Below are 27,612 nucleotides of genomic sequence, written 5' to 3'. Positions count from 1 at the left end.
AACGACGTGTGGCGGGTACGGTTGCGCGCGCACTCGCGCATGCCTGTACCTCGCTCTATGTCATCGTCTCGGCACGTCAATAAGAAATGTCGATCTATTTTGCTTAGCCGTTGAATTTAATATTGTAAATACTGTTGTGCATCATTTGAACGTATGAGTGCTGTGCTCTGAAATATAACATTTGGTGTTTACATCAAAGACTTTCATTTCGTCTGTTACGAAGATCATAACCGGGCACTGCATCTCCTACACTGGTGACCCCGCCGAACACGAAGCAAAGAAAATAAAACCTCGCGGAAAATGACCGACGACGGCGACGACACAACAAAAGCACCGCCCCAAGGCAACGCGCCCGAGCAACCTGCAGCATTTGGAGAGCCGGTCCCTACTACACCCGCTCCCGAAGTATGTCGCGTAAGCGTCAAAGTTCCACCTTTTTGGCCGGAGGAGCCCGAGATATGGTTTGCTCAGATAGAAGGGCAATTTAGCTTGTCGAATATCACGGCAGACCAGACTAAATTCAACTATGTGATCAGTCATCTAGATCAACAACACTGCAAAGAAGTTAAAGATTTGATTGTTTCACCACCTGCCGAAAATAAATACAAAAAACTGAAAGAAGAGCTAATCAAACGACTCTCCGCCTCTAAAGATAAGAAGGTGAAACAACTGCTGATGCATGAAGAACTTGGAGACCGCAAACCATCGCAGTTCCTCAGGCACCTCAGAGACCTAGGCGGGCCAACGCTGGCTGAAGATCTGTTGCTGTCAATTTGGAGGTCACGCCTGCCCCACAACATTCAAACGGTTATCGCTGTGCAATCTGACGCTTCCCCTGACGTACTAGCAGATTTAGCGGACAAAGTCCATGACATCGCACCTTCAACTCCACAAGTTGCGTCAACGTCATCAGAATTTCCTGGCTCTTCCCTAGGTGAACTAAAAACCGAAATCGCAGAACTAAGGAAAGAAATGGAAAGCTTGAAAACTAACTTAAATAGATCTCGCTCACCGTATCGTTCCGGGTCAACACGCCGTCAACGCAGCAAGTCCGTCAAGCGTTCATCATCGAACTATCAAAGATTTCCCGTATGTTGGTATCACGCCAAGTTCGGGAAAAATGCAACAAGATGTGACAAGCCATGTGATTTTCCGTCGGAAAACTTGCCGGGCAGTCAGTGATGGCGACGGACGATTGCCACGGCACTTCAGGTCGCCTGTTTGTAACTGAGCGCAATACCAAGATGCAGTTTCTCATTGACACGGGCAGTGATCTCTGCGTCTTCCCGCACACATTACTTAAACAGCGCCGCTCTAAAACAAATTACCAGCTGTCAGCCGCCAACGGTTCCCCCATCGACACCTACGGCTACGCGCACCTAATCCTAGACCTGGGCCTACGCCGCGAATACCCCTGGCGTTTCATCGTTGCCGATGTTAGTAAAGCAATTATCGGAGCTGACTTTCTAGGACATTACAACCTTATGGTTTACATCCGTCAAAAACGATTGGTCGATGCTACCACTACAATTTTCACAACAGGCAGAGTCGCACCCTCGTCAGACAAGATATTTTCAGTTAAAATAATGACTGGCGATTCAAAATGGCACAGCTTGTTAAAAGAGTATCCGGAGATAACCCATCCCGCAGGTGTCCGAAGTCACGCCAAACACAACACCGTCCATTATATCAAAACCATTCCTGGACCACCTGTCTCATCGTCCCCACGACGCCTAGCCCCGGACAAATTGGTAATTGCCAAAAAAGAGTTCGAAGCCATGCTTAAAGACGGAACTGCTAGGCCATCAAAAAGTCCATGGGCATCACCTCTACATCTAGCTCCAAAAAAGGATAACGGCTGGCGCCCTTGTGGGGATTACCGTATGTTAAATGCGCGGACCATACCCGATAAATACCCAATACGCCATATTCATGACTTTGCTCAGGGCATTGCAGGCTGTACCGTTTTCTCTAAACTAGACCTCGTTAAGGCATATAATCAAATCCCTGTCAGTGAAGAGGACATCCCAAAGACCGCCATAACGACCCCGTTCGGATTGTTTGAATTTCCCTACATGACGTTTGGATTGCGCAACGCCGGACAGACTTTCCAACGTTTTGTGGATGAGATGACGAGGGGTCTGGATTTCTGTTATACCTATCTCGACGACTTCTTGATATTTTCTAAAAATATCGAAGAACACGAGGTACACCTTCGTTCTGTTTTTTCCAGACTTAAAGAATACGGAATGATAATTAATACGGCTAAATGTATATTCGCAGTTCCAGAAATCACCTTTCTAGGATATTCCATCTCAGCTAACGGAACCAAGCCACTGGATACGAAGGTAGAAGCGATTAAGAACTTCCCAGCACCCAAGACCATTAAGGAGCTCAGAAGATTCTTAGGAATGCTCAATTTCTATCGACGATTCATTCCTAGCGCCGCGCGTATTCAAGCTCCCTTAAATGCTTTGCTCGGAGGTCCTGTTAAAAACTCGCAGCCTGTAGATATATCAAGTAGCAAACTGGAAGCATTCAACAAGTGTAAGGAGGCGCTTTGCAACGCCGCCATGCTAGCCCATCCAGTCTGCCAAGCAAAGCTCGCACTTGTATGTGACGCATCTGACACCGCCTTAGGCGCGGTTTTACAACAACAGCAACATGGTTTATGGCAACCTCTAGCCTTCTTCTCTAAAAAGCTCAGCCCAGCTCAACAGAAATACTCGCCATATGACAGGGAACTCCTTGCAGTGTACGAAGCTGTAAAATACTTCCGATATATGGTCGAGGCTAGAGATTTCACAATATACACTGATCATAAGCCGCTAAGTTTCGCATTCCACAATAGAAAAGAAAAGTGCTCTCCCCGCCAGTTCCGACATTTAGATTATGTGTCTCAATTTACCACTGATATACGCCACATTGCTGGCCAAGACAATGTAGTGGCAGATACCCTATCGCGCATAGAAGAAATTCATGCACCAATTGATTTTACGCAACTAGCTAAAGCTCAACACGAAGATCTAGAAATTAAAGAACTTCTCAATAATAGCACATCGCTGCGACTAACAAAAGTGATGCTTCCTGGTTCCAATACTGAAGTGTACTGTGACATCAGTACATCGAAGCCTAGACCCTTCGTTACGCAAGCGATGCGAAAACAAGTTTTTGACAGCCTGCATATGTTGAGTCACCCCGGGGCAAACGCATCAGCGCAACTAGTCGCAACACGCTACGTGTGGCCAGGGATTCGAAAAGATTGTCGTGATTGGGCACGCGCCTGTATTCCTTGCCAACGCGCGAAGATAACGAGGCACGTCACAGCACCTCTAAGCACTTTCGAACTGCCACGCGCAAGATTCGCGCACGTCCATATAGATCTCATAGGACCCCTTCCTCCGTCCAATGAGTTCCGTTATTGCCTAACTGCCGTGGACCGATTCTCAAGATGGCCTGAAGCGATACCAATCGTCGACGCAACGGCTGAAACGGTTGCAAAGGCTCTATTGTCTGGATGGATAGCAAGATTTGGATGTCCTTTATCAATCGTCACAGATCGCGGACGACAATTCGAATCAAACTTATTTCAACACCTTGCTAAAATATCTGGATTCCATCACAAAAAGACGACAGCATATCACCCAGCCTGTAACGGTCTTGTGGAACGCTTTCACAGGCAACTTAAAGCCGCTATCACCTGCCACTCATCGGAGAACTGGACTGAATCACTTCCTTTAGTCCTGCTAGGGATCAGGAGTGCTTTTAAGGAAGATCTGCAAACTTCGTCAGCTGAGATCGTTTATGGAGAGAGTCTCAGACTACCTGGCGAATTCTTTCATTCAAGCTCAACTTGTACGACTGATGTGACGAACTATATAGCTCGTCTTCGGTCGCTTACTGAGAAGCTTCAGCCAAAGCCAGCATCGAGACACAGTCACCCATCAATCTTTGTTTTTAAGGACCTAGCCACTGCCAGTCACGTGTTCCTAAGAGAAGACGCTCTGCGCGGTGCTCTGCAACCAGCATACACCGGCCCACACTTGGTGCTGGAAAGAACTGAAAAGGTCTTTAAACTGTCCATTAAGGGGAAACCCGTCACGGTGTCGATTGATCGTCTCAAGCCGGCTTATACAGTAGAAGATAGCACCTGTGCTAGAGGACATACTCCCCAAGAGAGTATTAACCCTGAAAGAAGAAAAATCATCACTACACGTTCAGGTCGTATAGTGAGATTTCCTGATTATACTCGCCCGTAGTGACGGTCTCTGGAGGGGAGCCATGTGGCGGGTACGGTTGCGCGCGCACTCGCGCATGCCTGTACCTCGCTCTATGTCATCGTCTCGGCACGTCAATAAGAAATGTCGATCTATTTTGCTTAGCCGTTGAATTTAATATTGTAAATACTGTTGTGCATCATTTGAACGTATGAGTGATGTGCTCTGAAATATAACATTTGGTGTTTACATCAAAGACTTTCATTTCGTCTGTTACGAAGATCATAACCGGGCACTGCATCTCCTACAGACGCATTAACACGGCAGGTGCACTTCGCCCCCCTCATCTTGGCAATGGCCGCGTAAAGCATCATCATCAGGCCTTTTATATATTTACAGATGATTAAAATAATTAAGCAGCATCTGTGATCTAGCGACAGGACCGCTCGTGGCTAGAGTCTGGCTAGCCAAAATTTGTTGACAGATATTTCGTTGTTGTATCACCAATTGTCTATGATTTAAAAAAAAGCCAAAAGACAGTTGTCAATTTATGTCATTCATTCAAATTGTTTGCGGTTTATAAGGGGTTTATTTTAAATAATATTAATAATTTCTATACTGAGTGAGGTTCGCAAACTATTATTCAAGCTCGTAAATAATTACGACAATGTGCGAAGTCGACGTGTAGCGTTATATAACGAAAAACTGCAATGTTTACAACTCCTAACCAAATGTAAACAAATTAGGAGGTTGGTGCTCTATAAATATTTTGATACTTTAAGTACTATTTCTAACATTTGCCTATTACTTTGATTAAGTACGTGAATTTATTAATGCCTGAATCTCATAAATAGGACAAGTGTATAAAGAAACGGATAAACTAAACGTTCTGAAAAATTACTATAAAATCTAAATATTGGAACGTAAACATATGTGTTTGTCGTTGACTGTACTTTAAATAGTGGTAGAAATTATGTGAGCTGACTTTGAGTGCACGTAAACGTTTATTTAACTTATTTCCTTAGGTACCTTACTTATGCACAGAATATTAAAAATATTGTCTAGTATCAAAACTATAATTCCTACTACACAAAGTGTGACCAGCCCAAGATTTTTTGAGTTTCCCGCCAAAAATTTAGGTAAAATTTCAGTAGCCAGACTCTATATATATATATGACACAATTTTTGAACGGCATAATCGTCCACATTTCTGTCAAGTAATACGAGGGTCCGCACCAGGGATGTTGCGAATATTCGCATCCGCATCCGCGGAACATCCGCATTATTTTCAACATCCGCATTCGCATAAAATCGATGCGGAGCATCCGCATGATGCGGATGTCGACCAAGTAGGTAACAGGAACGTATTAGAGACGGCACCGCTGGCGTAAGTGTAAAGGCTCCAGTACACAGTGGTCAAGGATGGTCCATGCCAAGCCATGCTTTGCAATGCGCAACAGTAGGCCTATATCACGTAGGTGTTCACACAATGGTGCATCAAAAAAAAAAAATTGCAGGCTCTGATTCATATAAATCTATAATAAACTGATAAGTCTCTTCATTGCTCCACAATGATGACATTTTGTGCTATTAACATTGAATCAAGCGGTCAAAAATTCAAGAAACTAAACAAACAATGGCGACTGTGTGAACACCACAGGCCACGGTACGCCACGATTCCTTTGAAGTGTGCCAAAAAACCGACAACTCCCCGATTGCTCACCACGGCTGATACAACTGACGGCAGTCGTCCGCCATTGCATACCATAGCATAGCCCCCTGTACACAATGGCCAGGGTGTGGCATGGCCCATCCTTCACTGTGTACTGGGGCCTTTAGGTAATTTCGTCATTATATATAACGAAATCGTCTAGATCCCGAAAAACCGGCCAAGTTATTGTTTATTAAATAAAACACACCTATGTGACGTCCCACAGGTAAAGGTACCTTATGGCGGTTGGCGCTTACGCTATTATTAACGCCGCTCCAATATTATTGCGGCGCCATGCGACGTAAGCGCCAGCCGCCATAAGGTACCTTTTGCCGTGGAACGTCACCTATATTCTTGTTCAAATACTAAACGGTTCGTTTTTTTTTAAATAAAAAATACTAAATATGTAACATTTGACGTTTTTTGAGTACCAAATCTTGACATCCGCATCCGCATCCGCGGATGTGAGGCTTTAAATATCCGCATCCGCGGATGTCATAAAAAATCTGCATCCGCAACATACCTGGTTCGCATTAAGGCGACCCTCATCGCACATATATGTCTTATTGCTCGTTTTCGGGCCAAGTCTTGAAACCAGGACCTAACATTGGTTACGCGACCTCTTAAAAGGTGTTCTTCCACTTAACGCGGTGTGTTGCTAGGTCTTTCCATGAGTTGCAGTGCTTTATTGTTAAACGCAATCATATTACGCTTTACGCAGTCTTTAAAGCGGAGTAATGACGTCTTACGTTGCACTTGCCTAATAGCACTGTCCATTCGTTAAACATGCCCTAGCCGCCGCAAACGTCTCTGTTTGAGTAGCGCGGTCTCAGATTATAAGCGCGGTGATACTAGGAAGCTTAGCAAACTCCAGCGCACTTTCGTTGGTAACCAGTAACCCTGTCTTTCCATGTTATGTTTAGTATACCATACCTACCTACTCCGAAGGCAGCGCACGTGGAAGGTGTTAATTAAGTCTTCGTTCCTGATTAGCTTACGACGTCCAGGTTTCGGCCCCCTACAAGAGTATTCTCTAAAGACACAAGTTTGGTAGACAGTTATTATGGTCTTTGTCGTAAGGTGTTTGTTATTCCATACGAGTACTCTTGCATATAGCCCTTCGGTTTGCATTATAAGAATTCAGCTGTGACCCAGTTACACCTATACAAACTCTTTAGATAGAAATAGGTTTTTTTACCTTTTATTTTAGCATAGGTTTTTTTACGGTAAGTACCCTAAAAAGGGCAGCAAAATTAAGCCTACCAAAAATAAACGAAGTATTAAACACATTGGCTGCCCACCATCCTTCACCTAAAGTGTATCTCCCACGCCCCTTACAAATTTAGTGATCCCAGCATCTGACTATACATTTATTACTGAGGTCAATAAAGAGGTAACGAGCTTTCGATTCCACTGGTGATGCTCATGGGCACACAGAGAAGATTACGTGATCGCAACGGTGATGTTTAATGTTCATGGCAGCCAACGTGTTAAAAGATTAGCCTGCCAGGCTTTCCAGTTATATTAGGCTATATTGGTGTGCATATAAGTGAAACAACGACATATGTGCAACGTCTTGTAATATATTGATAATGATAGTAAATGTATTTATGGAAGCATAGATTAAGTACATTTAATGTAGGCAATGACTAATGACATTCATTTATACAAATTAATAATAAAAATATCATTTAAAGTATATAATTATGGTCCTATTTTCCCGCACTAGTGCGTAAAATTGCACTTTTCGTGCGTATGTCAAAAGCTTAAAGGGCCATGTACTGTAAAACGTTGTACGATACACGTGCGAATAGGTAATTTGCAAATCGTGTGGATTTAAAACACTCCCTTCGGTCGTGTTTTAATTTATCGCCACTCGTTCGAATTTCCGCTTTTCCGCACTTGTATCGTAAATAACTATTCGCCGCCCTAGGCCCCAGGCCCTGTATAGCCGCCTCTTTCAATAGCACTTGAAAGAGGGTTCTATGAGGTTCATGTTGTTCTAACTAAACAGTGATAGTGATACGTTTCAGCATTAGAACATTATATTTTTCACCACACCTACTCGGAAAGGCTTTCTTAGCACTTCAAAAACTGATAGCAAAGTTGCATTTTATTCACATGTGAGGCAAAGTAATCAAATGCAAATTTTGAGTTGTTTTCTTATGTTTGCCGGTAGAACTGACTTTTATGATGATTTTGGATGATAAATATTTAATAGGTAACATTAATTTGGATTTGATTTTGTTTGATATTTTACATTTAATATTTGCTTCGGGTCGGTGTGGTGAAACATTTTGTGTTTCACTCGGGAGCAAATTTTGTTTAACCCTCGCGCTTTGAAACCCTCGCAACGCTCAAGATTCCATTTTTTTAACCACTCGCTACGCTATCGGTTCAATTTTGGAATCTTTCGCTTGCTCGGGTATCAATATTAGCACGAGCGATTGAACAACAACTTTGCCCCCGAGGGAAACAGATAACTATTACTGCGGGGCGGGGGCGGGGGCGGGCGCGGGGGGCGGCTGCTCGCGCGGCGGGCGGGGGCCTGACACTGGCTGTCGACATGAATCGCGAATATATAACATGTTATATGTTTACCATACCATAATATTAGAATGCTGCAAGTGTATATTTGCAAGTGTAAATATGCTTAACAAATTATTTAAAAATATTAATCAATAATTATCATGATAGTATTAAGGTTCAAATCTTACAAATCTATGTAACGGCTCATACGAGTTAACATGTTTTGGTAATGTATTTAGGACGATCGACCACCTCGATGTAGACGAGTTGAATCTTAATACTATCACGATACGGGATACGGATTTAAAGGACATTGTTGCTTTAGCACGTGGCTAGGTATAATAGAGGTAGGTACGGGAGCTAAACCGCCCGTAGGTATAAAAGAAATAATGGTTTTTGTTAAAAACTTAGGGTCTTAGGCGTAAAAATAAGGCATAGGTATATACTATAATAGTAGATGCAAATAATCCAATTAGCTCCAGGATGGTAGTGTAATATGTGGTTCGTATACTTCGTATGCGTGCATGTGCCTCCATCAATTGGTTGAACAAGACAGATTCGAACTGTCGACCTCCGTCTGTGGTGATGTGAAGAGCATCAAGCATGCCAAACCGAGAAATCTACCAAAACCAAACCAATCTACTAAAAATTTGCAAAGCTCACCGTTTCTACTACTGTTTTAACATTGTTCTATTAATAAATTACTTGGCTATCGGCTACCATAGTATTTGCGGATTCCTGAATTCGACGCCACTTTTATTCTACGTCGTGAAAAATATTGCGTGACGTAACACAAAAAAAAACACATACATTTTCTTCATTTTGTGTTACATTCTTTCATATTTTTGTGAATATTCCATTGTGTTACCTACACTTTTTTGCAATTCACTCGTTTACGGGTTTTACTAGTGCTGCACTCTGGCAACAGAACATTGTATTCTCTATCGCCATAATTTGTGACGTTTTCAACCAAAAGGTTAACATTGTCGGTTGTCGACGAGGCTGATTTCAAATTGAAGCTTTATGGAAATAGCGCCTTATTGACAACAGATAATAAGAACCCATTTGGTTGAAAATGATACATTTGTCCCTATTAACATAATTTAGCCATAATTTCATGAAAGCATTTTTCAGCTTTAGATGTGCATATGCAGTCATGCACATCTAAAGCTGTAAAATACAGACTTATAATTCGAAATGTAATAAGTGACTTAGGAACATATTCCGATTGATCAAACTTTAATTATTCTATGTGCGGCAATTAGCACTGTACGTAAATACATACCTATTTCGAAAATTTAACCGGCCATATGTAAGTACTTACTGCAACTACAAAACGTTGTGCGAATAGTTAAGGTGGTTCGCTTTCCATACAAAAAACAATTGCGTTATATTAAGTAATTACACACTATTAGGTACTTATGTAATTGTTTTTTTTTGTATGGAAAGCGAACCACCTTAATTGCCAACGAGAGGCGATAAATTGAAACACGATCTATAGGTCAGGAAATGAATGCTCAAAAAACGTTGTAGAGGGAAATGCTAGGAACACAGTTTTTGACTCCGTAACTTTGTTTGGACTATAACTAGTCTACCCCCCAGCACCGGGGCTACAGCCGGGGACTTTTGATATGTTCACCTCCTAACTAGTCCAAACAAAGTTACGTAGTCAAAAATTGTGTTCCTAGCATTTCCCTCTATAACTTCTTATTGCTTGGCCTACTAAGGGAGTTCTACTTTTCGAACATGTATGTTTGGGACTGCTTCTAACTCGACCTAGCAGAGATACTATTTTCTTGCGCATGATTGCCAGAAAACTTCTAGCTTCGCAAAACATGCCAGATGCACTACATCTACGAGGTAAGCCCAACAGCATTCTGAATGCATTGTTATACTGCACTTTTAATGCATCGTAGGCTCGCTTCGTATAGTTAACCCACAGGCCACTCAAGTAAAAGGAATGGCAATATGCTCTAAAGAGCGTTGTACCTTGACATTACTGATATTATTAACATAAAAGGTTTACATTTGCTCCATGTGAAGCTGTTGGAGGAAAGAAAATAATAAAACTCATGAACTTTCCTTTTCAATATTTTACTGACAGGTGAATAGGTTCTAAAAATGTAGTGCAATTTCCTTTACCTTCGTATTTTCACGGATACGTCCGAACGTCTCATATATGCTACTTGTATTTCAGTCAATACAAACAGTACTAAGGCGAGGTTGACTAAAGTAGCTTTTATACCTAACTATTCGTAATTTCCCCTGCAATTGGCGACTCACACGAAGACGTCAGTCGCCCGAGGCGCGCGACGCACGTCCGGCTAGGGTTGCCAGATGGTCGGGATTTGGCGGGATTCTCCCGATTTTTAGCATGTGTTCCCGATTCCCGACAAAGTGTAAATTGTCCCGAAAAACAGCTACGCGTTATAAAACAACAATTTCAAGTTCCGAACTGTCGTCGAGCGAGCGAGCTGACGTAGTGCCAAAAATGTAAAATATCGTTGTTTTTAACACAATTACTTTAATTTGAATGTATTTTTTTTCCCGACTTAAGTCCCAAAATCCCGAAAAATTTATATTATTTCCCGATAATAGCGCCTTTCGATCTGGCAACCCTACGTCCGGCGCCGGCGACTCAGCAGAGACTCATTCTGGCTGCTTGTATCAGCTCCTGAAATTTGAGAATAATTATATTTAGAATATTTGTTTAAAATGATTCTATCAGTGCAACATGAACTTTAATTCACTTTCATAAATTTCCTGGCTTATTTTATATAGGCCCTACATACATAGATGTCGGTAGAAATAGGTACGTAACTTTTCTGAAAACCTAAATGTTAAATGTTTTAAAATTATGCCTGCTTATATGACCTTGTATTATCGTAGTTTATATAAACTGATATGTCGTTTTTACAAACACTCCCTCAGTGGACTTGTTGTACAAAGTAGCAACAAAGGTCTTTCAAATTCTGAAAGTGTCATTACGGGATTGTCCATATGAGTATGACACCAACGAAACGGCCAAGCCGTACTGTTTGACCAAGATGTTGGCTTTATACTGTTAGAGCTTATAAAGTTAGGAATGACAGAGTAAAAGTCTTGGTACCTACTACGGATCTGATAACTTTTTTAGTGTAAAAGCTTTATGCAACTAGTCTTGGCAACACTTTACATTAAATGTTTTCGTGGGTTGTTCTAACCTCAAAAGTAGTAAGGTTGTCTGGAAGAGATCGCTTTTTAGCGATAAGACCGCCTGTTGTTTAATCTCTTCTTCCTGTATTATTTGTATTGTTTTCTGTAATGAGGTGTGCAATAAAGAGTATTTGAATTGTATTGTAGTATACTGTAATTGAGGTAATCTGAAAAAAAAACCGGCCAAGTGCGAGTCGGGCTTGCGTTCCAAGGGTTCCGTATATTACACAATTTTTAACAATCAGTGCCGGATTAAGATATTTTGATGCTTTAAGCATTTCTAGACCATGGTGCCCCCTCTCCCTAGGGTCATCAAGATTACATTGATTTTTTTTTGTAAATTGAGAGAAGTTCAATGCCGCATTACAGCTGAGAATGGAAATCAGTCACATCATTTTATCACGAAAATTGACAGTGCCGTTGCAGTAATGTTGCAACAGAGTACCTAATACTGCTGCAGTCGCCACCCGAATGTCACCTTTATCATATCTAAGAAAGTGATTGAAACGCGAGCGAAGCGAGCGCGAAAATTTTTCGATATAAAAACGCAATATGATAGACAGTTGTACATTTTTACTTTTAGTATGGAAATCAGTCACATCATTTTATCACGGAAGTTTTAATCATTTTTTATCATTTTATTTGCGATAAAAAGGGTTATATACAAGTTGTTTCTGTAAAATTATACATTTTTAAGTCCCATCTTTCTTAACTGATTATGCAGCATGCAAATTTTAGTGTAATATATACCTAACTTAACCTACTTAAACTAGTTTAATACAAATTAATTATCAACAACAATAGAAATAAAAATACACTGTCAATTATGAAATAATAATATATCATGTATCTATCTCAAACAAAACCACTTCAATTAACATAATTTAAAAACTAGATTGTTGATTTACAAGGTATTCATTAATAGAATAAAATGTCGAAGACAGCAGCCATTGAAAAAGTGCTCTTTTAAATTTACTATTGGGCAATTCTCTTATGTTGTTGGGTAACTTATTAAATATATTGACACACATAGCATAACAATTTTTCTTAAAAGTGGCAGTTCTTTGCATTTTATTTATGACCAGCCTGTTAGTGTTCCTAGTATTTCTTAGGAATACTTCGTTGGCTGTTTTAAACAGGTCTATATTTAACTTAACTAAGTTGACAGTACTTTGCAACAGAGTAATGTTGCTGCAGTCGTCACCCGAATGTCACCTTTGTCATACCTTAGAAAGTTATTGAAAAGGCGAGCGAAGCGAGCGCGAAAATGTTTCGATATAAAAAACGCAATTTTACTTTTAGGCCGAACCAGGCCCGAATCCTGGCATTTTGGTGCTCCCCCCTGAACGTGGTGCCCTAAGCACGTGCTTGTTTTGCTTATTGGTTAATCCGGCACTGTTAACAATGTATTTTTTATGTGAAACGTGAGTGAAATCTAACACTTTAAACTCTCGCGTTTTGTACATATATTTAATTACACAAACGGGTCTACCGCGTTTGGACGCGCGTTTGGTTGGCGTTTGTGGGTTTGTTGGGACGTCAGTCTTTCCGTGACCACAGCTAGTGCAACTCAGCTGAAACGTCGGAATTAAAGGTAAAAACAATGAAATTATATTAGACTGGTCATATTTTTCATCAAAACGATTTCGACTGGCAAAGCATATTACTTTTTGGCAACTGGGTTTTTTAACCTAATTAGACCCCCCTGAATCCGAATTTGCCGGTTGCTCGATCGAAATCTTGACCGGAAGTGAGATATTTGACATTAAAGGTCCCTTTTTTTAGTTTTTCGTAAATAACTCTTAAACGGAGGCGCATGGCAAAAAATGTTCTATTACATAAGTAATCTGCATAAAATTGCCTACAAGAAAGATTCAGTACAATTTTTCGCTAGGATCAATATTCAAAGATATATTAACGCGGGAAATTTAATTATAATCATTTCTAAGGTCCCTTTTTTTAGTTATTCGTAAATAACTCATAAACGGTGGCCAATATCAAAAAATGTTGTTAAACGATAATAATCTACACAAAATTTTGAACAAAACAGATTCAGTACACTTTTCGCAGGGATCAATATTTAAAAAGATAATAAAGAGGGAAAGTTCTAGTATAATGAATTCTAAGTTTCCTTGTTTTTATTTATTCGTTAATAATTTGAAAAGTATGACTCATAGCAAAAAAAATCTGATACCTAAATAATAAACATAAAATTTCCTACTAGAAACATGTAGAACACTTTTCGCTAGGATCAATATTTAAAAAGATAAAGCAGCGGGTAAGTTAATTATAAATAATTTTACAGTCCCTTTTTAGTTATTTGTAAATAACTCGTAAACGGTGTCCCATAACAAAATAGGTTTTTAAAAATAAATTATCTACATAAAATTTCCTCCAAAAAATATCTGGAACACTTTTCTCTAGGATCAATATTTAAAGCGATATTAATGGAAGAAAGTTAATTACAATCAGTTCACAGGTCACTTTTTATTAGTTTTTCTTAAATAACTCGTAAACAGTGGCCCTTTGCAAAATAATATTCTACATAAATATTAAGCATAAAATTGTCCACAAAAAAGGTTCTGTACACTTTTTCGCTACGATCAATATTTAAAGAGGTATTAAAGGGGGTAAGTTCAATAATCAATAATAATTAATTTCCAAGTCCCTATTTTCAGGTTTTCGTAATTGGCTCGTAAACGGATAAATGGGGGGGGGGGGGGGAATGGTCATTGTTTGGCTATGAGGGGGGGGCTTTATCTCCGAAACTACTGGGTTTACCTATAGATGACAGGAAGACCTATTAGATATGCAAGTGCGAGTCGCACATTACTTAGTTTTTGAACGGGTTTTTTAATGGCAATTCACTCGCGTTTCACATATAAAAAATACGTTGTTGAAATTTGGGTAATGTACGGAACCCTTGCAACGCGAGTCCGACTCGCGCTTGGCCGGTTTTTTCCTTTTGAGGTACGGAACCCTAAAAACTAAAAAGAAGTGACATGTGAATTGATCGTAATGAACTTTCTTTAATATGGTTTCAAATATTGATCCCAGAGAAAAGTGTGTGTGTGTGTGTGTGGTATTCATTATATTTTCGTAGAAAATTTTATGCCGATTTTTTATTTACAAGAACATTAAGGACTTATTTTGCTATGAGCCTTACTTTACGAGTCAGTTACGAAAACCTAAAAATATGGACCTGGAAATTGATTATAATTAAATAATAAATAAATAAATAAATATTATAGGACATTTTTTTTTTACACGAATTGACTAAGCCCCACGGTAAGCCCATGAAGGCTTGTGTTGTGGGTACTTAGACAACGATATATATAATTTATATAAATACTTATATACATAGAAAACAACCATGACTCAGGAACAAATATCTGTGTCATCACACAAATAAATGCCCTTACCGGGATTCGAACCCGGGACCCAGTGCCGGATTTAGACATTTGCCGCCGGTAGGCTATGCCGATTTTGCCGCCCCTATCCGCCTCGCTTATAGGTTTTTTTAAATTACTTTCCTATCAGAGGCGTTTAATTTTTTAGTACAACACACCATACTTACTTACTCACTTACTCCGTTGGCTCAGCGACCCCAAATGAGACTTGGCCTCCGACACAATACAGCGCCACTTTTCTCGGTCCTGTGCGACCTCTCGATATCTGGAGCGTCCGATAGGACGTCTTCCTGCTGGACGGCCCAGGTATGCTCTTTTGCTCTAAGCTATGCTCCCGTTGAAAGTGCCGCCCACCCGCTCTCGGTTACCTCACAGTTACCGGCTGGCAAGGACGCGACGATGCGGTGCGCAGAGCGGAGGCGACGTAAAATATTCAAATATTAAAGAAATATTTACAAAACCTATCAGATCACACTGAAAACAACACAATATCTATGTGAACAAAAATCATGTTTTCAACTTACGTAATATTTTGGTGGCCTGAATATTCTTACAAAAATTTTGTTACTTCGTTTATACTGATTCAAAATAGGAAACTATAGTTAGACCGTAAAAAGTCTGCAGCGATTTTGATAGCCCACGCAGTGCAAGTGTCATTTTAAACGTCATACTTCTATGAAATTATTACGTATAAATAACACTTCCACTGCGTGGGCTATCAAATCTGCTGCAGACTTTTTAATACCCACCTTACAACATAATACGATTCTTATTTCTTCCTAATTCGCGCAATGAGTTTTGAGTAATTGAGGTCATCGAACTTGACAACAAAATGGCGGGAACCCTAGCACGTCTTATCTCACTCACACAAGTATGGTACGCTTTCACCTACACGAGCTTAGTTAGACTGTGTGCGTAGGAACGAGTTTGTTTCATACATTTGGTCGCCAGTGCAGGTGTGGTAGTAGGGATACGTATTAGACAGGCCGTGCTAATAATATCCCTCATTCTGTGGTGCTGGAAAGTCATGAAAAGCTTGTATCTGATATCGAGAGCTCTCTATCCATCCTGAGTTTCGGCATGGGATCGGAACAATTTAGTGAGATTTAATACCACGAATACACAAGAATCGACGATGATCCCAAACTCACAATGTAGTCAGATGGTGGTCAGATAGGTCACAAAAAATGCAGTTAATTAAATAAAAAGCGAGCGTAGCGAGCGCGAAATTTTTTCGAGAATATAGTAGGTACTGTAGGTAGGTACATTTTTAAGGTTCCGTACTTCAAAAGGAAAAAAACGGAACCCAGCATTATACTACCAGGACACAAGAATCGACGACCATCCCAAGCTGTGGTCAGATGGGTCACAAATAATATGTAGGTACTTAAATGAAAGCGCGAATTTTTTTTCGAGAAAATAGTAGGTATATACCTACATTTTTAGGGTTCCGTACTTGAAAAGGAAAAAACGGAACCCATATAGGATCACTTTGTTGTCCGACTGGCCGTCTGTCTGTCTCAATATAAAGGGTCTTGACATGACAGAGGGCGGCAAAATCGTCAAATAATGTTTGTTATTTAAATTTTACAAATAAATTCTGGTCGACCCTATCTGAACGGCACGTACAATATTTTTTTGACCCAAATTTGCCGCCCCCTAAAATCTGCCGCCCTAGGCTTCAGCCTACTCAGCCTAGTGGTAAATCCGGCACTGCCGGGACCATCGGCTTCATAGGTAGGGTCACTACCCACTAGGCCAGACCGGTCGTCAAACTAATAACAATTAACTTACACCCTTTAATACCTCTTTAAATATTGAACGTAGCAAAAAAGTGTACAGAACCTTTTTTGTGGACAATTTTATGTTTAATATTTATGTAGAATATTATTTTGCAAAGGGCCACCGTTTACGAGTTATTTACGAAAAACTAATAAAAGGTGACCTGTGAACTGATTGTAATTGACTTTCTTCCATTAATATCGCTTTAAATATTGATCCTAGAGAAAAGTGTTCCAGATGTTTTTTGGAGGAAATTTTATGTAGATAATTTATTTTTAAAAACCTATTTTGTTATGGGACACCGTTTACGAGTTATTTACAAATAACTAAAAAGGGACTTTAAAATTATTTATAATTAACTTACCCGCTGCTTTGTCTTTTTAAATATTGATCCTAGCCAAAAGTGTTCTACATGTTTCTTGTAGGAAATTTTATGTTTATTATTTAAGTGTAAGATTTTTTTTGCTGTGAGTCATACTTTTCAAATTATTAACGAATAAACAAAAACAAGGAAACTTAGAATTCATTATACTAGAATTTTCCCTCTTTATTATCTTTTTAAATATTGATCCCTGCGAAAAGTGTACTGAATCTATTTTGTTCAAAATTTTGTGTAGATTATTATCGTTTAACAACATTTTTTGATATTGGCCACCGTTTATGAGTTATTTACGAAAAACTAAAAAAAGGGACCTTAGAAGTGATTATAATTAAATTTCCCGCGTTAATATCTCTTTGAATATTGATCCTAGCGAAAAATTGTACTGAATCTTTCTTGTATGCAATTTTATGCAGATTACTTATGTAATAAAACATTTTATGCTATGCGCCTCCGTTTAAGAGTTATTTACGAAAAACTAAAAAAAGGGACCTTTAATGTCAAATATCTCACTTCCGGTCATGATTTCGATCGAGCAACCGGCAAATTCGGATTCAGCGGGGTCTAATTAGGTTAAAAAACCCGGTTGCCAAAAAGTAATATGATTTGCCAGTCGAATCAAGAAGGAGAACGATTTTGAATTTTTATGTCTAGTCTATACGGGTAATAATGGATTTCATTATTTTCTAAAAAACTGCTTTGCACAAACATAACTACACAGAATACTTCAAGGAATCACTTTAAATCAAACATAAACGTCATCATATACGTTGCCATAATTTTCATATTAAGTACTTAAATCCATTATTTCACGAGGCAGTTAGGTACTTAGGTGTTACATAAACCAATCAATCGTCTTATCCAACAATCCTAAGCATTTCAGATTAATGAAATTATTACTTGAAGTTACCCACTTAACTATTCGAACGCCTCTTCAAAATGATCACGTCACGACATCGGCACGGGTCTCTATAGAAAGGCCTGTAATAATATCTCACTTCCGGTCATGATTTCGATCGAGCAACCGGAAAATTCGGATTCAGCGGGGTCTAATTAGGTTAAAAAACCCGGTTGCCAAAAAATAATATGATTTGCCAGTCGAATCAAGAAGGAGAACGATTTTGAATTTTTATGTCTAGTCTATACGGGTAATTATGGATTTCATTATTTTCTAAAAAACTGCTTTGCACAAACATAACTACACAGAATACTTCAAGGAATCACTTTAAATCAAACATAAACGTCATCATATACGTTGCCATAATTTTCATATTAAGTACTTAAATCCATTATTTCACGAGGCAGTTAGGTACTTAGGTGTTACATAAACCAATCAATCGTCTTATCCAACAATCCTAAGCATTTCAGATTAATGAAATTATTACTTGAAGTTACCCACTTAACTATTCGAACGCCTCTTCAAAATGATCACGTCACGACATCGGCACGGGTCTCTATAGAAAGGCCTGTAATAATATCTCACTTCCGGTCATGATTTCGATCGAGCAACCGGCAAATTCGGATTCAGCGGGGTCTAATTAGGTTAAAAAACCCGGTTGCCAAAAAATAATATGATTTGCCAGTCGAATCAAGAAGGAGAACGATTTTGAATTTTTATGTCTAGTCTATACGGGTAATTATGGATTTCATTATTTTCTAAAAAACTGCTTTGCACAAACATAACTACACAGAATACTTCAAGGAATCACTTTAAATCAAACATAAACGTCATCATATACGTTGCCATAATTTTCATATTAAGTACTTAAATTCATTACTTCACCAGGCAGTTAGGTATTACATAAACCAATCAATCGTCTTATCCAACAATCCTAAGCTTTTCAGATTAATGAAATTATTACTTGTAGTTACCCACTTAACTATTCGAACGCCTCTTCAAAATGATCACGTCACGACATCGGCACGGGTCTCTATAGAAAGGCCTGTAATAATATCTCACTTCCGGTCATGATTTCGATCGAGCAACCGGCAAATTCGGATTCAGCGGGGTCTAATTAGGTTAAAAAACCCGGTTGCCAAAAAGTAATATGATTTGCCAGTCGAATCAAGAAGGAGAACGATTTTGAATTTTTATGTCTAGTCTATACGGGTAATTATGGATTTCATTATTTTCTAAAAAACTGCTTTGCACAAACATAACTACACAGAATACTTCAAGGAATCACTTTAAATCAAACATAAACGTCATCATATACGTTGCCATAATTTTCATATTAAGTACTTAAATTCATTACTTCACCAGGCAGTTAGGTATTACACAAACCAATCAATCGTCTTATCCAACAATCCTAAGCTTTTCAGATTAATGAAATTATTACTTGAAGTTACCCACTTAACTATTCGAACGCCTCTTCAAAATGATCACGTCACGACGTCGGCACGGGTCTCTATAGAAAGGCCTGTAATAATGCAGGTATTAATTTCGAGATTAAACTTAACGTTGAGCTTCATTCTCTCAGGGATTCGCGATACATTGTACAGAAGACTTACGTCATATTCAGTTCCTAAAGCTATTTATCTAAGAGAGGATTTACTTTATTCTTCAAGTCGATGATGTTTGCAACATGGTTATGTTTTATGGCACAATTAAGAATGTAATAACAAGTTGGAAGTTTAATTACTTTTCTTATGTTCATATCGTTATTCGTTTACTTACTCTTACTCGCTTACTCGTTTTTATAACTGCCGGCAACAACTCTTCTTATTCTCTCTGAGAAACTTACATACGAAGTGCTTATTTTATACTTTGTAAAGGTAGAGCACTTCACAGGAATAAATAGTAACGAAAGATATTTCAGAGAAAATATATTTTCTCGCTATGTTGATTATTATTTGATGTTTCTAAAAATTGTTCACCAACATAAAAGTCCAGCTCAGACGTCAAAGTAGGTTTTTGACGTTTGAGCTGGACGTTTCGCAATTTATTTCATTCCTGTTTTTAAATATGTATTTTTAGTGGTATATACCTAATAAATATGGTTCACTAGTTTTATTTTTCTTGATAAAGATAATTTTGACATCCTACTACATAGTGTAGGTACGTGAACCCTGAATAAAACATGATATATGTTATCAACGTACCCCTCTTTCATGTAAATGTTAGAAGATATATGGGGCGGCACGTACATTGGGCAAGCATAATGACACATCACAGATTATGATAATTTTGTCCACTCCAGCAGAATATTTCTCATAGGTAGAATATTTTACCAATTTGAGATCCAAAAATACCGTGGGACTAGGTATATTAATGATATATATAAAATATTAAGTACTTAATGAAATTTTTATGTAAAAACTCGTAAATATGTTGGGGTAATTTTAATAATATGTTCTGGCAGAGTTGTCTTTCTCTTTACATATATGAAGTGTGACTTTATTATATTTCAATATATGTAATTATGTAAGTACCTAAAGTATTAAGTGGTTATAAGTTAAGTGTGCGCTCACCAAAAAAAATGTATTTTGCATGAAAAAAAAATCTCGTGTAAGTGAATATTATGTATTCTTATGAGAAATAAAGGTCATTAAATCTAATATTAGTCTATGATACCCAGATAACATAAGAGATGACTCCGTAATTTTCAGCGTTTTCTGCAGGATCTAGTCTTCACGCATGACTTGCGTTCTGCAGTAAAATTGCCATACTACGAAGCTAGGTTGAAAAGCTGATGAAGTTTAATAAAAATGGAAAATTGCATTGACTATTTCGTAATTAAATACAACACATTTATCATAAATTTGTTTTCATCGCTATATATACGAATATAGTTTGTCAAAGGTAACTTGTCACTAAGTCATAGGCAGAGAGAATCAGACTGTCTTTTTCTTATGCTAGTTTTACCGCCCCAAAAAAAAATGTTATTATTTATTTAACTTTATTGTTGATTTGCCAGACTATTGGCATTATTCATAAATGCGCTGGAAGCTATTATTCGTTCATTATCTGGATGTATCATTTTGATATTTTTTATTTGATATTTTGATATTGTGGGTTAAAAACAATGCCTAATCAGATTGCCCTACTTACAAACAAAAGAAATATAAGCTACTTAGGTATAGCACCTAAATAAACTCTTGTGTCTCTTGTACAGACAAAGATAAAAGAAACATCGTAAGCGAACGTAAATAATGCTAGTGTGTCACACACCAGTCTCTAATAGAATAGAGTAGATATAAAACATGGCCCTCGCTTCAGTGGTCCGTGACGTTTACTTAGGGGAGCCGAACTTGCAAAAAGCTACGATAATAAAGCTGAACGTTGACGCTGCATTACCATACATTACGGTAATGAATCGGTCAAGTAGAAACGTGTGTGGGATGTTATACTGGCGAGGACATGTACATAATAGTCATTCTGCATTTCACATGCATTCTTTGTTTGTTCAGAAAATTTTATGAGTTGGCTGTACGAGTAGTTTGTCTATTTATTTTTAACCAACTTCAAAATTCCAATAGGAAAAGTCTTTCATCTTCTTAGACTAGACATAAAAATTCAAAATCGTTCTCCTTCTTGATTCGACTGGCAAATCATATTACTTTTTGGCAACCGGGTTTTTTAACCTAATTAGACCCCGCTGAATCCGAATTTGCCGGTTGCTCGATCGAAATCATGACCGGAAGTGAGATATTATTACAGGCCTTTCTATAGAGACCCGTGCCGATGTCGTGACGTGATCATTTTGAAGAGGCGTTCGAATAGTTAAGTGGGTAACTTCAAGTAATAATTTCATTAATCTGAAATGCTTAGGATTGTTGGATAAGACGATTGATTGGTTTATGTAACACCTAAGTACCTAACTGCCTCGTGAAATAATGGATTTAAGTACTTAATATGAAAATTATGGCAACGGAGGAAATTTTATGTAGATAATTTATTTTTAAAAACCTATTTTGTTATGGGACACCGTTTACGAGTTATTTACAAATAACTAAAAAGGGACTTTAAAATTATTTATAATTAACTTACCCGCTGCTTTGTCTTTTTAAATATTGATCCTAGCCAAAAGTGTTCTACATGTTTCTTGTAGGAAATTTTATGTTTATTATTTAAGTGTAAGATTTTTTTTGCTGTGAGTCATACTTTTCAAATTATTAACGAATAAACAAAAACAAGGAAACTTAGAATTCATTATACTAGAATTTTCCCTCTTTATTATCTTTTTAAATATTGATCCCTGCGAAAAGTGTACTGAATCTATTTTGTTCAAAATTTTGTGTAGATTATTATCGTTTAACAACATTTTTTGATATTGGCCACCGTTTATGAGTTATTTACGAAAAACTAAAAAAAGGGACCTTAGAAGTGATTATAATTAAATTTCCCGCATTAATATCTCTTTGAATATTGATCCTAGCGAAAAATTGTACTGAATCTTTCTTGTATGCAATTTTATGCAGATTACTTATGTAATAAAACATTTTATGCTATGCGCCTCCGTTTAAGAGTTATTTACGAAAAACTAAAAAAAGGGACCTTTAATGTCAAATATCTCACTTCCGGTCATGATTTCGATCGAGCAACCGGCAAATTCGGATTCAGCGGGGTCTAATTAGGTTAAAAAACCCGGTTGCCAAAAAGTAATATGATTTGCCAGTCGAATCAAGAAGGAGAACGATTTTGAATTTTTATGTCTAGTCTATATCGCGGTAGACCCGTTTGTGTAATTAAATATGTGATTGAAATCTCTTAAAAAAATCCGTAGGGGTCGGATCTAAAACTGTAATTAAGTCCGACTCACGCTTGACTGTACATTTATAATAGGTTTTCCTGTCATCTATAGGTATAGACCTATTTTATGTATTTTTTTCAAAATTGTAGACTTAGTAGTTTCGGAGATAAAGGGGGGGGGGGGGGAATGGTCATTTTTTGCCTATTTTCTTGAATAACTTCTAAACTGTTTATTCGAAAATTATAAAAAAATATATTTGAGATCCTTACAATAAGCTCTTTAATTTGATATGTAACATGATATAATTTGAAAAAATTTTTTTTAATTTTTTCATTTACCCCCCAAAAGTGGCCCCCATGTTTAAAATTAATTTGTTTACGTTACATGTCCATATTTGGGTCACAAACTTACATATGTGTACCAAATTTCAACTTGATTGGTCCAGTAGTTCCGGAGAAAATCGGCTGTGACAGACGGACAGACAGACAGACAGACAGACAGACTGACTGACAGACAGACGCACGAGTGATCCTATAAGGGTTCCGTTTTTTCCTTTTGAGGTACGGAACCCTAAAAAGGACTATAATTATTAAAATCATTTAAATTAATTAAGGTAAATGTGTGGAAGACTGTCAGGTAAGACGACAAGCTCTTTCAATCCTTCAACTCTTGCACTTGTGCATTCTCTACTTACAGAAGTTTTGTAGAGCAGAATAAGCGAATCCATGTAGATGTAGCGTAGGGACGCTCGGCAGGAAGCAGGTGGGCTGTCGATCACGTGTTGCGTTCATTCAGCCCAATTCCCTAGAGTTGGAGCTGCAGCTAGGTTACTGTCCCGGCGGCATTAAGTGCCACACCATTCTCCTCGAATCTTCTTGTTTTCCTGCAGAACAGAAGAACATCTTTAAGTTCGTTTTCTTTCAGTGTGTCTTTACCGAATGTATTATATCGCGGTGCCGCATACATGAATTACATGATAAGTTCGCCTTTGTACTAATGATGTGTGTTCTTTCATGTTTTATGTTTCTTTTTGTACAAGGACTATACCAAACAAATTTAAGAATATCCACAGATGGCTCAAAAACAAATGAAGGGACCGGATGTGGTGTCTTCTCGGAGGACCTGAACATATACATCTCAAAACCCCTGGGTTACACTGGGAACACAATACGGGATTCCAAGCTGAATGTGTAGGAATAATGGAAGCTTGCAAAGCGATAAAAAGACGAGAAGTAAAACAAGAAAATATACTAATACTGTCAGACAGTAAATCAGTACTGCAAGCACTAGGTAGCTACAAACTTACATCGGAACTCATACTTGAATGACATCGAGGCCTCACTGAAGTGAGCAAAGAAGGCAACAAAGTAACAGTATAATGGATAAAGGGGCATAGTGGATCAAGAGGAAACGATGCAGCGGATGAACTGGCCAGGAAAGGTTCAGAAACCAGCTTCACAATAAGTTGTTGTTGTTGTTGTCCTAAGGCACCCCAGAGGTGCAAAAGGGCCTTCACAAGCTCGCGCCACGCCTTCCTATCTTCAGCGACCACTCTGGCCTCGCTCCAGCTCAACCCGACCGCTCGTATTTCATTTGTGACGGACTGCTGCCAAGAGTGTCACAATAAGTACTGGACTAAAATGAACACCTGTAGGCAGACCAAAGAACAAAACTACAAGCTTACACCAAAATATTACTAAAAACACCCAGACACGTTTTACGATTACAGTGAGTTTTTTAATATTCCACTAGTAATTTAATAATTAATACAGGCGTGACATTTGTATAGTACCGATATAAATTACATTCTCATTGTTAATAATAATTTCGATATATTGCAAATTTTAACGATTAATTTTATTTATATAATTTGGATTATGTTTACAGGTATATGCACATAGAATACTAGACCAATACTAGTACTTATATGGAAAAAAAGACATGTAACAAATTGTTATCAATAAATTTTTCATTTCATTTCATTTCATTTCATTTCACACCAACTACGCAAAATAGTAGGATTAATCACAGGTCATAACAGACTAATCCAGCGGTCGGCAACCTTTTAGCAGCCAAGGACCAAATAGTAGTTACCGAAGTTGATGCGGGCCGCACTTTGTTAATATTTATGACTTTATCAGACATTGTTGTTTGTCAATATTACATACAAAATAGCCTAGGAGGCACGCGGAGTGCAAGTGAGAGGTTCGCGGGCCGCTTGTTGCCGACCGCTGCACTAATCAAACACCTACATAATATGGGTAAAACAGACAGCCCCATGTGCAGAGTGTGCATGGAAGAAGAAGAAACAGTAAAGCATATTCTCCTACACTGTAGGTAGAAGGTAGAAGTATACAGGAACCAATACCTAGGGACTCCGTGCACATTGAAGGAGGCAGTTAGCGACCTGAAGACACTGCTAGGTGTCATGGAGGAGCTGGGGCCACCCCATAAACACAATTTTTTTGCTCTTAAGTAGTAGTTTTTGATGGTGTTTGACCCATTGATCAGTGACCCAGTCTCAGTTTTTCTGATAAACAGCTGTCTTAATGGACTCACCAATATGTTTTGCAGAAACCTCCACCTTGTAGCATACACCTTGTTTTCTCAGTCAATCTCAATATAAATAAATATATTGGGACATTTTTACACAAATTGACCAAGTCCCACGGTAAGCTCAAGAAGGCTTGTGTTGTGGGCACCCAGACAACAATATAATTATTCAATATACAAATATCTGTCTCATCAAACAAATAAATTCCCTAACCAGGATTTGAACCCAGAACCATCAGCTTCACCAGCAGGGTCACTAGGCTAGGCACCCACTAGGCCAGACTGGTTGTCAAATATAACCAAGATATTCTTTTGAACAAACTGCCATGTCACTGCTGTCTGTCTCTCATGCAGTCTAAAAAAATTAAGTGTGGGGTACAAACTTTGTGTCGGTCGAAAGTCGAAACCCTCTTGCCTTATCTCCTGATCCACCTTTCAATACTGGTCATCACTCAAGTAATTTTCCAAATTTCTGGGAATACTTCTAGCTCGAGACAGAGGTTAAATATGTGCCATAGCGGCTCCGCCAGCACCATGCTGTACAGTCCATACGCACGAGGGAATACCATGCGGACACGAAGATTTTTTTAGCTTAAGTTGTTGAATTGCGGCACTTACCTCCAACTTCGGCTTCTCCATTAATTAATATTTTTTCAGTACCTCGTACCTCTACTGAGTCTACTGTTTCTTTTATTAGAATTCATTTTATTGTATTTGTAAACCAACAAGTGTCAATACAATACTGTCAGTGTCAATGTCACTGAAAGATGGCACTAGAAAAAACCGATTATTTTTAAATTGTCAAGAGCTAATGTCAGAACGTCCCTACTAATTTTGACAGCTCCCTTAAAAAAAAGAATCTCTCTGGTTTTTGGCTTCCTATTATTGGGTCGTACATTATTGGGTCGGGCTTTCTCGACCTGTACCAATAATGCGCAGCCCAATAATTGAAAGCCAAGGGACTCAAATTATTGGACGCGAATTATGGGGTCGTACATTATTGCCCTGTGAAAAGAGTGGCTTCGTATTATCGCCCCGGACCAATATTGCGCGGCCCGAGAATGCTCAACCCAGGAATGTACAGCCCAATAATACGCGTCCACCATGGACGCCTATTATTGGGCTGTACATTCTTGGGTTGAGCATTATTTGGTCGTACATTAGTGGCTCCCCAAAGTGCGGAGGTGCTAATATAAATGTCATTATTTTCGTAGGAATTTAACATTGCAAATTCGCGAAATGTTCACTTAAATTCGGGGAACTTCTCATTATTATTGTACAGTCGCCATCAGATATATCGGAACGGCCAAGGTGTTCACAAATATCTGAACACGCACTCTAACGCCCTGACAATAGAGGCGTGTTCAGATATTTGTGAACACCTTGGCTGCTCCGATATAGTTGATGGCGACTGTATAGAAATCGAAATTTTCCACTTCCATCAAAATGATAGTTTCCTTTGTTTTCTGTGGATTGAAATTTTCGAGTACTTTTCCAACTTTCAGATAACTTTCCGTAACTTGCACATTTGTAGCACGCGCAGCACACTGCAAAGTCAACGCACAGGCATCAAAGTGTCAAAGAAAGAGGTCCTTAATTCATCAAACGGTTCTCGATTTCTTTTGTGTCTACTTGCCTACATGCCTCGTAAAAGGCACCTCGAGACTCGTAAATATCGACATACCTTACATTAAAATGTACTATTTGTCGACGACCGGTCTGGCCTAGTGGGTAGTGACCCTGCCTATGAAGCCGATGGTCCGGGGTTCGAATCCTGGTAAGGGCATTTATTTGTATGATGATACAGATATTTGTTCCTGAGTCATGGTTGTTTTCTATGTATTTAAGTATTTATATATTATATCTACTGATCATCTAGCGACCTTCACCAAGGAGGAGTTTTGGCCGAAGGGTGTCAAGTTTCGGCGGTTCCGCGGCCGGCTCCCTGACACTGCGGGGTTGCGTAATGCATCGCAGCCATAATGTGATTTGTAGTGTTTAGTTTTAAAATATATTTTTATAATATGTATGCTAGTTTTAAGGTATTTATGTATGGGCCACTAGTTGCCTGAAATAAAGATTTTCATTCATTCATTCATATATATCGTTGTCTGAGTACCCACAACACAAGCCTTCTTGAGCT

The 27,612-nt window shown here is 38.6% G+C and overlaps 1 protein-coding gene and 1 long non-coding RNA gene across 2 annotated transcripts in view; one reads left to right on the top strand and one right to left on the bottom strand.

Annotated features, from left to right (window-relative positions):
• The window catches only part of LOC134677469 (la-related protein 1), a 175,157-nt gene that overhangs the window by 103,141 nt on the left and 44,404 nt on the right, over nucleotides 1-27,612 (top strand). The window lies entirely within an intron of this gene.
• On the bottom strand, nucleotides 10,796-26,574 carry LOC134677499 (uncharacterized). Its single transcript, XR_010100027.1, has 3 exons — nucleotides 26,088-26,574; nucleotides 23,611-23,799; nucleotides 10,796-11,131 (listed from the first exon to the last, which is right to left on the bottom strand). It is a non-coding gene; the product is annotated as an uncharacterized LOC134677499 (long non-coding RNA).

This window comes from Cydia fagiglandana, chromosome 26 (assembly GCF_963556715.1).
Source record: "Cydia fagiglandana chromosome 26, ilCydFagi1.1, whole genome shotgun sequence".
NCBI classification, from domain to species: domain Eukaryota; kingdom Metazoa; phylum Arthropoda; class Insecta; order Lepidoptera; family Tortricidae; genus Cydia; species Cydia fagiglandana.
Note: the sequence above shows the minus strand (reverse complement) of the source record. Positions and strands in the feature narration are given on the sequence as shown.